This window comes from Gadus morhua, chromosome 23, assembly GCF_902167405.1.
Source record: "Gadus morhua chromosome 23, gadMor3.0, whole genome shotgun sequence".
Taxonomy (NCBI): domain Eukaryota; kingdom Metazoa; phylum Chordata; class Actinopteri; order Gadiformes; family Gadidae; genus Gadus; species Gadus morhua.
The window spans coordinates 15,066,936-15,078,419 of NC_044070.1; the positions used below are offsets into that span (position 1 = coordinate 15,066,936).

At 40.8% G+C, this 11,484-nt stretch overlaps 1 long non-coding RNA gene across 1 annotated transcript; it reads right to left on the reverse strand.

Moving 5' to 3' along the window:
- Positions 1 to 8,356: 8,356 nt before the first annotated feature.
- LOC115536981 (uncharacterized) lies at positions 8,357 to 11,353 on the reverse strand. The gene is made up of 3 exons (XR_003974759.1): positions 11,271 to 11,353; positions 10,934 to 11,107; positions 8,357 to 8,428 (listed from the first exon to the last, which is right to left on the reverse strand). It is a non-coding gene; the product is annotated as an uncharacterized LOC115536981 (long non-coding RNA).
- Between the last annotated feature and the right edge of the window lie 131 nt (positions 11,354 to 11,484).

The window sequence follows — 11,484 nt, forward strand, 5'->3', positions numbered from 1 at the left end:
GAACATTACTTGCTTGAAACTTAATGACTTACTAACTTAAGAAATAAGCATATAATAACTTTACTAAATACAATTAAATAACTTTGTTCGGGAAGGTGCCTTTCAAAACGTCTGTAACCTTTAACCTTTCAGCTTTAGCACCCTTACGCCTTCACAAGATAAAGTCGGTTTTATCCTGATTTCCGTTCAGCATACGGCGACAGTTTTTGTCTGTGCTATTTGATCAAATTGGCTGTGGGAAGGCTTTCTCCCAGTTCTGGACCAGACATTAAACACATTACTGGGACTGTGTCACTGCACGTGGCGGTATTTAGTCACTCATCCTGTGGAAACTACATTCTGTGAGTCCGAAGGGATACAGGAACAGCGGAGCTACACAGGCTCATTATGGCCAGGAAGCTTTCAGTAGGATGCTTCTATCGTATTGGAGATGCCATTGTATTTATAGGGGTTCTTTTATTGCCAATAAGCGAGAAACAGACAGACTTCCAGACTTCCACCCACACACACACAGCAACCTTATTAATTGACATTGTATGTGATCGCCAATGCAAAACATGTCAAACAGATGAAAAAATACAAATAAAATAAGCACTATTGGATAAAAACAATGCAGTCTTAACATAAGGGTATTCCTTTGATGAACAGTAAAATCTATATAATGGTCCCAAACATTGTTTATTATCCCACGTAAAAAAGGCAGAGAATAAGTGGACCACCAATATTTAAAGATTGTTTTATAATAAATAGTGCGATGGGGAAAAGCTTCACTGACACAATAAGGAGGAAGTCTATTATTAAAGTGTGTGAGTGTTACACCAGCAGGTGGGGAAAGGGAGAGGGAAGCACCTGTGCACTCTCTCATACAGGCACGCACACACGCACAAAGCAGAGAGACAGACAGACAAACACTCTTTACTGTACAGACACACACACTGTCACTCACAGTGTAACAGACAAACACACACTTGCTCGCTTGCTCACGTGCGTGTGTGTGTTTCTTGCGCCTATGAGGGAGGCTAATGCTGACTTGACTAAGATGGTATCATAATACAATGGCATGACACCAGCACGCAATAATCCCTGCAATGTAATAAAAAGGATGACACTATGAAACCGCTGACATCTTTTAGCACAAAGCTAGAATCCAGCAATACAAATACAGACAAAGGTGAAATACTTGAACTGTTATACCGTTAGTTTTTCCTTTTTTACACATCCTGTAAGCAATTTGTAAGTCTTGTATCTCCAGTGAACCCCATCTTATTATGCGAACATTAACTTCACTTGATATGTGTATGTGTATTCAAATTTGACACTCACAATGATTATGGGCATAATTTGAAGGCTTATTCATTACGGGATCTGGGGAGGGAAAGGTTAAATGTTGAGAGTGCTTTATTCCCGGGAGTTCAGCTATTACATGTCAATTAAGGTAAATAACAAGTGATTCAAAAACGTCTCTACTTGGCAATCTCTCATCTTAATCGTGCCAACCCATGAAAAAACAATTACCATAAGAGAAATTCTCAAGTGACCTTCCTGCAATGGCAGCACTCATCCGATGGATTGTTTAGATATTAGCAGCAGCCTATGGGCGTAGCAAATACACACGATACAATAGGCATTTTGACACTACTATCAACGCTGTTTATGTGTGAATAATGACGATTGGCTGTTCGATCATTTACTCTGGGATGAGTTTTATAGAAAACAACAGGAAGGACTTTTAGCAGAGCTGTTGGCCTCAGAGAGAGGTCCCGGACATCGCCTCCTCGTTTAGGCACATTTAAACTGAGACGTTTTTCACAGCACTACTCCGCACCTTTAGTTATATGTGTCCATATTTTTGTTGGCCGATGTAAATCTCCCCGTACCGCTATGTCACTTTTATAGGATAGATGGATAATAAATCGCCATTGGATTATAGGTTAAAGGATTTTATAGCCATTTCATTGTGTTTTTTTATTTCATGCACAGATTTTTCTTGCTCGCAGCCAGTGAGGCATTGTAAGTTGCCTTGCCCGGTTCTGTGTTTTCTTCATCGTTGCCCTCTGCTTCTGCCAACATTAATAAGACCAACCCCTCCATTTACCAGTGCACCACAAAGATAAGGAACAAATTGTTGTCTTGATCCAATGCTACACACTATCACATATCTCTGACAGGTCATTCTAGCACTCTCCCATGGGGTCTTTTCAATATTTAAAAGGTTGTATTTTATTTGATCAAATTCCAAGGAGCATTTCTATTTACCCCTTGCTACGATCCCTTCAAAGAGTAGCGCATCTGGACTCTTACCAATTACCCTTGATGGGATGATGAGCCTTGCAGGCACTTTGGCAGGGCAGAGGTCCGACAGTTTTTTTCAAAAACCGAGATAATAATTCAAATTTGGAACAGTAAACTAACGTCTTATCATGATTTATCGCGAAACTGGTAACCGTTTCATCCCTGGTTACATTGCAGCCCGTGCTTTGCGGCTGGCAATGGCTGAAGCACTCTTGCTTTCAGCCTTGCTCAATACTGGAGCAATTTCTAAAATTGATGTCCTCATATGTCACTTAAGTCCAAGATGATGGTCAAATAGACCAGGTTGAAAAAATGGAGAGGTTCCCTAGGGTGCTTGTAATGCAGGAACCGAACAGATGCACGGGATGCATCGGCACACAGAAGGTATGCAACAGGTGGTGTCCCCATATTGTCTCTGTGGCTTGTTCCATCTCTTCCATTTCCCCCATCTCCTCAAATCATGTCACTAAGCAGAACCATTTTCGCCAGCGGTCGGATAAACACATCATCACAAGCTCACATCCTCATTTCTGAGAGCCATCTCGTTTTATCCAGGATGTAGTGAAACAGCCTCAAGGCAATACAATTACTTTTCTGTTTCTGTTGCCAGACTATTTTCATATTAACTTATGCAGATGGCCTCCGCAAAGTGTTTTACTTCTCCTTCGGCCATTTCAAAGAATAATTTTATAAACAGTGCCAACAACATGTAATTGCTTTTTAATAACTTTGTATTGGACCGGGAATTTCAGTTTCCTCTGCTCAAGTAGTAAAATGTGGGATTAGATTAGTGTTGACCGAAAGCAAAGTACAATTTACTTTAATTAACCTAATTTCCTTTTTTACAAGGCCTGTGCAAAAATCGAGGAAGTTATATATTATTCAATTTGTTATGTTGCCTATTGGTTTTGTAGTCATCAGGGATCTCATTTATAACCGTTGCGTACGCACAAAACGGGGCTGAAATTGGCGTACGTGACTTTCCATGCCAATGTGATCTATAAAAAACCAACTTGACGGGAGAATGTGCGCAGCCCTAAGCAAACTCTGACCCATGCGTTTGCATGGTTTGGAGGAAAAGGAGAATTGGCGACACAGATGGTGTGGTGGGGAACTGAAGTCAGACAGAAGAATTGTAGAGTGAGAAGAACGATTATGTTTTATCATCGCCCTTCATAAATTTAATTTCAACCCGTATCATGCGTTAAATCTATGTAATCAGAATAATTTAAGTCACCTGCGTTATTCCTCAATTATAACTCCAGAAACATCTCCTTAGAATAGAAATAAAAAAAAAATCTCTATATTAAATCGCGTCACTCCATACTGTCCACTGACGGCGCGACTGCATAGAATAAAGCATCTGTCCAACATGTGTCGATAACATAATATCTTTATGTGACACTGTAAACCCATAATTAAATGTAAAATTAAATCCCAAGTTTGGAAAACCAAGCCACACTCACAAACTTACAAACTGTTTATCCAAGGTGTTCTCGGTCAGTCTTATTACCGTAACCCTATAAAAACAGAGGTGAGCGCCGTGGTAATGCTGCACCATGGCACTGCTGGTACTGCTGGAGGACCATGCAAATGGCAGGATTCGGATGGAGAGGGTCTTTAGGGACCATAACGATTTATTGGTAGGCTACATAAAAATATGTACCTTTATGTCGGACCACTTATTTTTTCATTCTGGGACTGTGCGCTCCGTGCTACTGACAGAGTTCACTGCTGCAGCAACATGTTGCCACTCACTCTGCTTTTTGTTGTTGGCGATCCCAATACCGTGACCGCCGAACAAAACTTTTCGGGCCTCCACCTCACCCACAAGTTTCTCCACTTCAACCTCCGTGAATTTTTTTTTTTTTTTGCCACACGCAAAACTTGGCTTTTGGGCGTACGTACACTTTTAGTAACGATCCCACGCACAGTTTTATAAATGAGACCCCAGATCACTTTTGGTTGCATCTACGATGGCCCTCAGAGCTCAAACCACTGCAACTCAAGAAAACACATGCAAATAGTGAAAACGCAAGCAATTAAAAGGAGACATATTATACCATCAGGTGTGAGTGTGATTAGCCTTGCAAGCCGTTTTGAAAATCTGCCCCATATGACATCAATAGTGTGCGTGTCCACCTAGATCTGTGCTGGATAGATGAGCAACGTTTACTGCAGTCCACTGGGTAGGCTAGTAGACTGATCTATCCAGCACAAATCTAGGTGGGCCCCACTAGTGATGTCATATGGGGCAGATTTTCGAAACGGCTTGTAAGGCTAATCACACTCACACCTGGTGGTATAATATGTCTCCTTTAAGAAAACATAATCAACGTGACAACACGTGCAAAATTTAGAAAATGTGCTTCAATTTCAGACATCAAAAACCCTGACAGAAATCTACTGCAATTACCCCTAACGACAACTTTCAAATCAGCAGCACGCCTGTTTACACTTGTTGTTGCCTCCACGGTTTGTGACTTATTATGTCACTGAAATCGGTTGTCCGCATCAGTGGTGTGGGTAATGAACTAAAACGTAACGGTTTTTCGGTTAACTTAAGATTGTTATTGCATGCTTATGGTTATAATTGCAGTGTCCATATGTCTCTGGAAACACTTCCCTTGTCTTTTCGCAGTGTTTCTGTAAGGTTCTTTAAGGGTTGTGCTGTCTGAATATGCGAGGCGTTTATATGAGTTTTCTTAGTTTGCTTGTGGTTAGCTCTCGATGTCACTGGAGACACCTTACTTGCCCTTAGAACTTTGTCCTCCCTTGGAGTTGACCTTTATTTACCCCAACAATCTTCTGTAGACATAGGTGTGAAGGTTCAACAAGCCTCACCGACAGAAGCCTTTGGCAAAAACAGGAGACAAATAAAGGACTGACATTATAATGTTGTATACAGTGGGTATATTTTAGATACATTTTGTAAATAAAAATGCAATACTAATACTAAATATCATAATTACTGTCTGCCTAAGGTATTTTCTGTTTGAGATGCAAATTATACTATATATCCTACTTAAACATAATTAGATTGCGTCATCAGCAGAGGCGGAGTGGCCGTTGGGACGATCGGGAGATTTCCCGGTCGGCCGGCCGGCCAGCGAGGTCAGGTGGACCGGCCCACAATTGTGTAATGGCCTGCGAAGTCAGTTGGACTGGCCCACAGCTGTGAGCGGCCGCGAGGCGTCTGCAAGCCGGCCCTGAGCATAATTTATTCCCCGTCAACACGTCGTGAAAATCCCCAAAATAAACAATATATGTCTTGAGAACACCAAACAAAATTTATACCACTTGCTTACTCTCTATGGACCATTCATGGTTTTTTTTTTATATTATTTTTTTTTACTTCATTTAAATCTTCATTATTCAGGCGTTACAGAACTTTCATGGCCATAAATAATATGAACTACAGTTTACTTTAATTTGTTTGTTCTTGAATTGACGTAGAATGGAGCAAAGAGTCCTGGGATTGGGAAATGCGTTTATCCAATAAACAGCTTGCAGGTCAAGTCCATTTTCGGAAATGTAGGGGGATATATGAGCGGCCCCACGTCTAATGGCATGACCCTAAAGACGCGTCAGACAGAGAAGGCGAGCAAGTTCGTGGTTGCTTGCTTTTGCTTGTTGTGGCACTCATGGAAGGCAAGAAGAGAAAAGAGAAAGGAGGGGCTGAAAAGGCCAGAATAAAGAACAAGAGGATGCTGGAGGGGGATGCATCTAAGTGCTCAAAAATAACGAATTTATTCCGAAGTCAGGCATTAACGAGTTGTGCAGGTGAATTGATAGAAAAACAGCCAGAGCTCCACCATTGACGTTATTGCTAGGCGGGAGCTAGCACAAGCTGCTAGTCAAATGTGTATGTGCTGGCTGGTATATTTTAGACCAATTAATGACTTAACTGATCTTTCTCTTTTAATGGATGGAGAAAAAAAACAAAAAACGATGTTGTGGGGGGGGGGGGGGGGGGGATTCTCCCGGTGGCTATTGGTGCCCCACTCCGCCCCTGGTCATCAGTATATTGCACATGTGTAATATACCGATGTCACACCACTCAAACATATTCTAGTGTCACATTCTATCAGACCACAAACAAAGCTTGTTCTCAAATGCAGAAACTCAGAGGTGGATATATTTAACTGATTGTGCGTAACCGTATGTGTCTTTCTAAATAAAAGTTGAGTGACAGATGTGAGCAGTCAGCCGCTGCAGTTAGTAGTGATCATTCATCTTCATGGTAAAGGCCCTCTGTTCCACCCCACTGGAGACAGATCAAGGGGGGGATGGAGGTTGCCAAGCAGAATAAGTTCTAGAATAAAAGAAAACTGAAATAAACTGAAATAAATTCACACAACTTAATACTTTGCTCAGTAGAAAGGGGGTAGAATAAATCAAGAATGGGAGAGAAAGCATAAAGGAGTTGATGGAGGAGACACACTTTAAGGACTTATAGTGTGACCAGTCCATTTCCTATACCTTCAACCAACTTTAAGTAGGGGAGAGTTAAGTAGTGGATGTAAAGAGGAAGCAATCCGTCACTTCATCCAATTAAAATTCTCTTGTCTGTGATGCCAGATGTCGCTTTGTTTGATTACTCGGTTGTCTCTTTCGGTAGATCAATTATGCACCCTTAATTAGACCCGGTTTCACTTTAAGTTCTTACAGTTTGAATGGGAGTTCCTACACAAACGTAAGCCAGAACACCCTCTATGAATTATGAGGGTTTTTTTTCGAGAGAAGAGCATATCAGCCTAGATACAATTTTCTACTTCGAAAAACAAAGTTAAAGTTATGCTGGTTTGTGACAAAATGCTGTTTTTCTGAGAAAATAAGAGCCATCGAAAAATAAACCCCAAGAGCTGGGTTTTCTCCACAGAGACAAACTTGTGCAGACTCGCCAGGTGACCGCTGACGAAAGTAGGGCAAAAGCAGATTTCTGGTAGCCTGGCTATTGCCAGACCAAGCTCAATCTTAGATTGAGTTTGGTCAGGTTAAGCTGCTGTCATTTTCTTAAGCACAAGAGGCGTGATCAACGGGCCTAGTTCAAACAACTCTGTACGCAATTAGCTGCTTGCCGTCGCTTCCCTATCGTCATTGTGTTAAACCAGCCAATAGCGCGCAAGGGGGAATAGCCAGCTTGGCTCCCCACAAACACATCCGAAGCAAAAATAAATGTGTTGCTTTTCTCCAGACCCTCCTGCAGGGCGAATTTGAATCGCCAGCAGATTGGGCTGGGGGTACCCAGTTTAGTTTTCTGGTTGAATCATCCCATGAGTTATAATACAAAAAGAAAACAAAATCATAGCTATTTGGTTAATGGGCATCCTGTTGGGCATCCATTGCTAAGGCGTTGCTTTCAAAGAGAGACAGTGAGACTTACAGAAACATGAGTAGGGTGAATTGACTATGTTTAACTTTAAATTTGAAACCCGGACTACCTTGTTAAACCGATTCAAGCTCTCCAGTCCCGCTGTGAATGTGGTCTGTCACAAGTTGCTGGTGGTTCTGTACCGGCTGTACAATGGATCAATAATACTCACCAGAACAATCCCCAAATGGTTTATAGTCTGCACTAGCTTGTGATGGTGTGTTGTGCATGCATGCGGGAATATGTGTCGGTTTTTATCATCTCACTGTTCAATCAGCATATGTAGCTTTGATTGTGTCTGTGTATATGAACAGAAGTAATGCACATAGACATCCAGTGTTATATTGACAGTGGTTTATGTATTTTGTATGCATCACACATTCACATATATTCCCTAAAACTGAGTATGGGGTTGATCGAGGCACAGTTGAAAAGTTTGCGGATGGTGTATTTATTGTGTCGTTTTGCAGGAGACCTGAAAGATGGTAAATATGCCGTGATGGCATGCTCTTTCCCCTTTATAATTTCAGGTAAGAAATCTAAGGACTGTGCATGCTTGAGAATCACGATTCCAGTATTATATCTACCGAGCCAATTAAACCCTGATTATGCACACCATACGGGGTTGACGTGGAGGAAGTGTGAGAATTGTAAATGTGTGGAGGAAATTAAACACTTTTGGATGCGTTAGAAAAAGAAGAGGGTTTGGGTTTGTTTTACCTGCGATGTGGAAAATCTGTTCTGTTCTGTCGAGTGGTTTTCCTACAGTGAAGGGGAAATAAATCCTGTCAGTTTCAAATACGCCTGTTCTCTCTCTTGGACCCACTTTCACAACTGAGAAATGAATTTCATGACGCACACACACACACGCACCCACGCACGCACGCACGCATACACACACTCGCATGGCAATGGACACAATTTTATTTGTGATGTGATGCGTAACCCTCTAGAAATGCAATAAGCCCAGGTTCGCCTAGGTCACAGCTATATGGTCATGGCTGTAGTAAGATCAGCTAATATGTTTTAAGGGGTCGTTTGGATGTATTAAATAAAGAAATAATGGCATTTTTTATCCAGATTTTCCCATTGTGCATGTGCCGTTTATATTAACATTTTATCAATTTGGGCCACATTCAAATGTATTTCAAGATCCTATATAATTCTGATCCCTGATCTCCAATGCTACACTGGTGTCAACAGTCAGGTTGTGAATATAAATCGGAATTGGGCATTAGGATCTCTAATGTGAACACAGAACAATAACAAAGCTAATTGGCACTGATGTTTAAGTGTAGGATTACCATATCCGTCTTACATCGCTGATTATATACGAGTGGCTAATGGTATGCATAGCTTCTACCAATTAAAGCTAAGTATGCTCATAGCATACAAACATGATTAGCCCTAGCGGGAAACTCGTTTTAGATTTCACGTATCTAAATCATGTCTACCAGAAAACGTGCCCATACTGAATACATAGTTTTCAGTCGCACACCTGTGTTGTTGATACTGGAGTTTTGTGAATAAAATGTTGTGTGCTGCTTTCAGTTTGTTTATTGCCTTGACATGAGTTATTTTATAAGGTCACCATTGTGTATGAAGTAGTACTCATACACAACACATTGACCGAGTCACGGCCCTCTTAAAGGTGAAATATTATACCACCAGGTGAGTGTGATTAGCCATTACTAGCCATTTTGAAAATCTGCTAATGGCTAATCACAGTCACACCTGGTGGTATAATAAGTCCCCTTTAGAGTTGGCATGTCTGCCCTCCCACTCGCAGTCGCCCTGATAGGCCAAACCCTTAGGTCATACATCTTTGTTAGTTTGATTTGCTGCAAACGTAGTCATCCGGTCAACTATAAAACTCCAGAGTCATCGCTCCAGGCTACATCCAAAACACTCAGAGTCATGTCAGAGAGGTCGGAGCGTTCCCATAGTCCGGGGACACAGTGGGTTGAAGCGAGGTGGAAACACTACAACGCTGAGGAATGAGTACGTAAATTACATCTGAACATCCGAATCATCTCCCTTGGTGGTCGTTTAATGTTAATCACAGCACACAAAGTCTTCTGTGGTAGAGAATGGCCTGGGGACACACATGACTCAAATGGCTGCAATGATTTCTGAGTAGCGTTTCTGTGTTTTGTTGTTGCATAATGTATATAAGGATAGCTAGAGTTATGTGGTTGACAGAATGGGGTGCTCCGCTTCGGAACAGTGCAATCGACCGGTTGGGATATAATCAAATATCCCGAGATAAATTATTATGGCGATTTACCTTTTGAGAGTTCGTCATTTTGCTTGCATTTTTATTGTTTTTGAGTCTGGAAATAATCCATGGCTTCAAGCTGAATAAATATATGTATATTGTACGCATATAATCTGAATTAATTGATTCTGGTTCCATTGCTGAGAGATCTCATGGGTTAAGGGTCTATTTCGTGGATAACTCAAAAGCTAATGATTTCAATGATATATTACCACCTAGGAAATGTATGGTAAACCGATAAGGCACTGCAAGTACATAAACAATCAAATTGCAGCATGTGTAAGTGTATGTGTGTGTGATGTCGTTTCTAGGAGGCTTGTGTCATTTTTGAATTGCCCCAGTTTTTGCTCCACGAGTTGAAGATGATTTTAAAACGGCAAGCATTAAGGAAAAAAACTTTACACATTTCAGGTTACGTCTCTCTGTCTCTTTGAGACATTGAGGCATTTTTCAAGAAGAACAATGCAGAGTTTATAAAAAACACATTAATGAACAAAGGAATAACTATCAGGGACTTATTGGCTGCTGAATGGCCTAAATAGATCACCTTTACCAAAAGTTATGCAGTTACGTTAATTTTTTTTTTTTTTAATGAAATTATAAGATACTTATATTTCAAAGCCTACCAAATATATATCTGTCCAAACCCAGTGAATTGGTTTGATTGATTGGTACAGCGACAGAGGCAGTTTAAATGAAGCCCTCTGCTACCACCTAGTGGCTAGAGTAATAATTGCATTAACAGTAGTTAAGCGCTGCCTAGCATCACTCAGCTAATGATACATTTTAGGCGAGAGCTGACTTGTATACGTTTTCTGCTTTGTGAATTGTGATTATCTGGCACTGAAGTTAGTCTGGGAAGCCCTTTGTTGAACAGAATCATTGTTGGGGGACTACAGAAATAAAATAAAACTGTTGGGTAACTCAGAAAGCACTTGTGGCATCAACTTTAACTGTTTACACCACCAACACATTTTTTTTTTACTAACCTCGTAATTCAGAATCCGTTGTTTGTAGTTGTTTTTTCAAACTAGGCTGTCCACAAAATAGTTGCTGTCCTGGGTAAAAGGCACCTCCACACAGGTCACCGGATGGAAAAGTGATTTGAACCCCTGTGTTTAACGAAATTAAACGTATATGCGGGTCCTGGACATTCACTGTCACTGCAAAATACAAATGAGCAGAAATTCAATTACGATAATTATGACCAGTTAGCTAGCAAGCCTTCCATTTATTCAGTGGGTATCCTGTCACTACAATGTGTAAATGTTGTTTTGTGTTACATTAGGAAGAAAACATATGTTTGACGAAGATCAAAATAGTTACATTTTTACAATTTTACCACGCTATCGACGCACATTGACCTATAAAGAAAGACATACACTGAAAGCAGCGGTTTGACGGAGCGCCAACAACCCCTCCGTCCCGTCACGTGACCATTTCCGTTTACCCATAATGTAGCGCGGCAGAAAGCTTGTTACTTTGGCAATTAAATAAAACAATGTTAATCAAATAAACTAATATTAGAGTGGAGGATTAT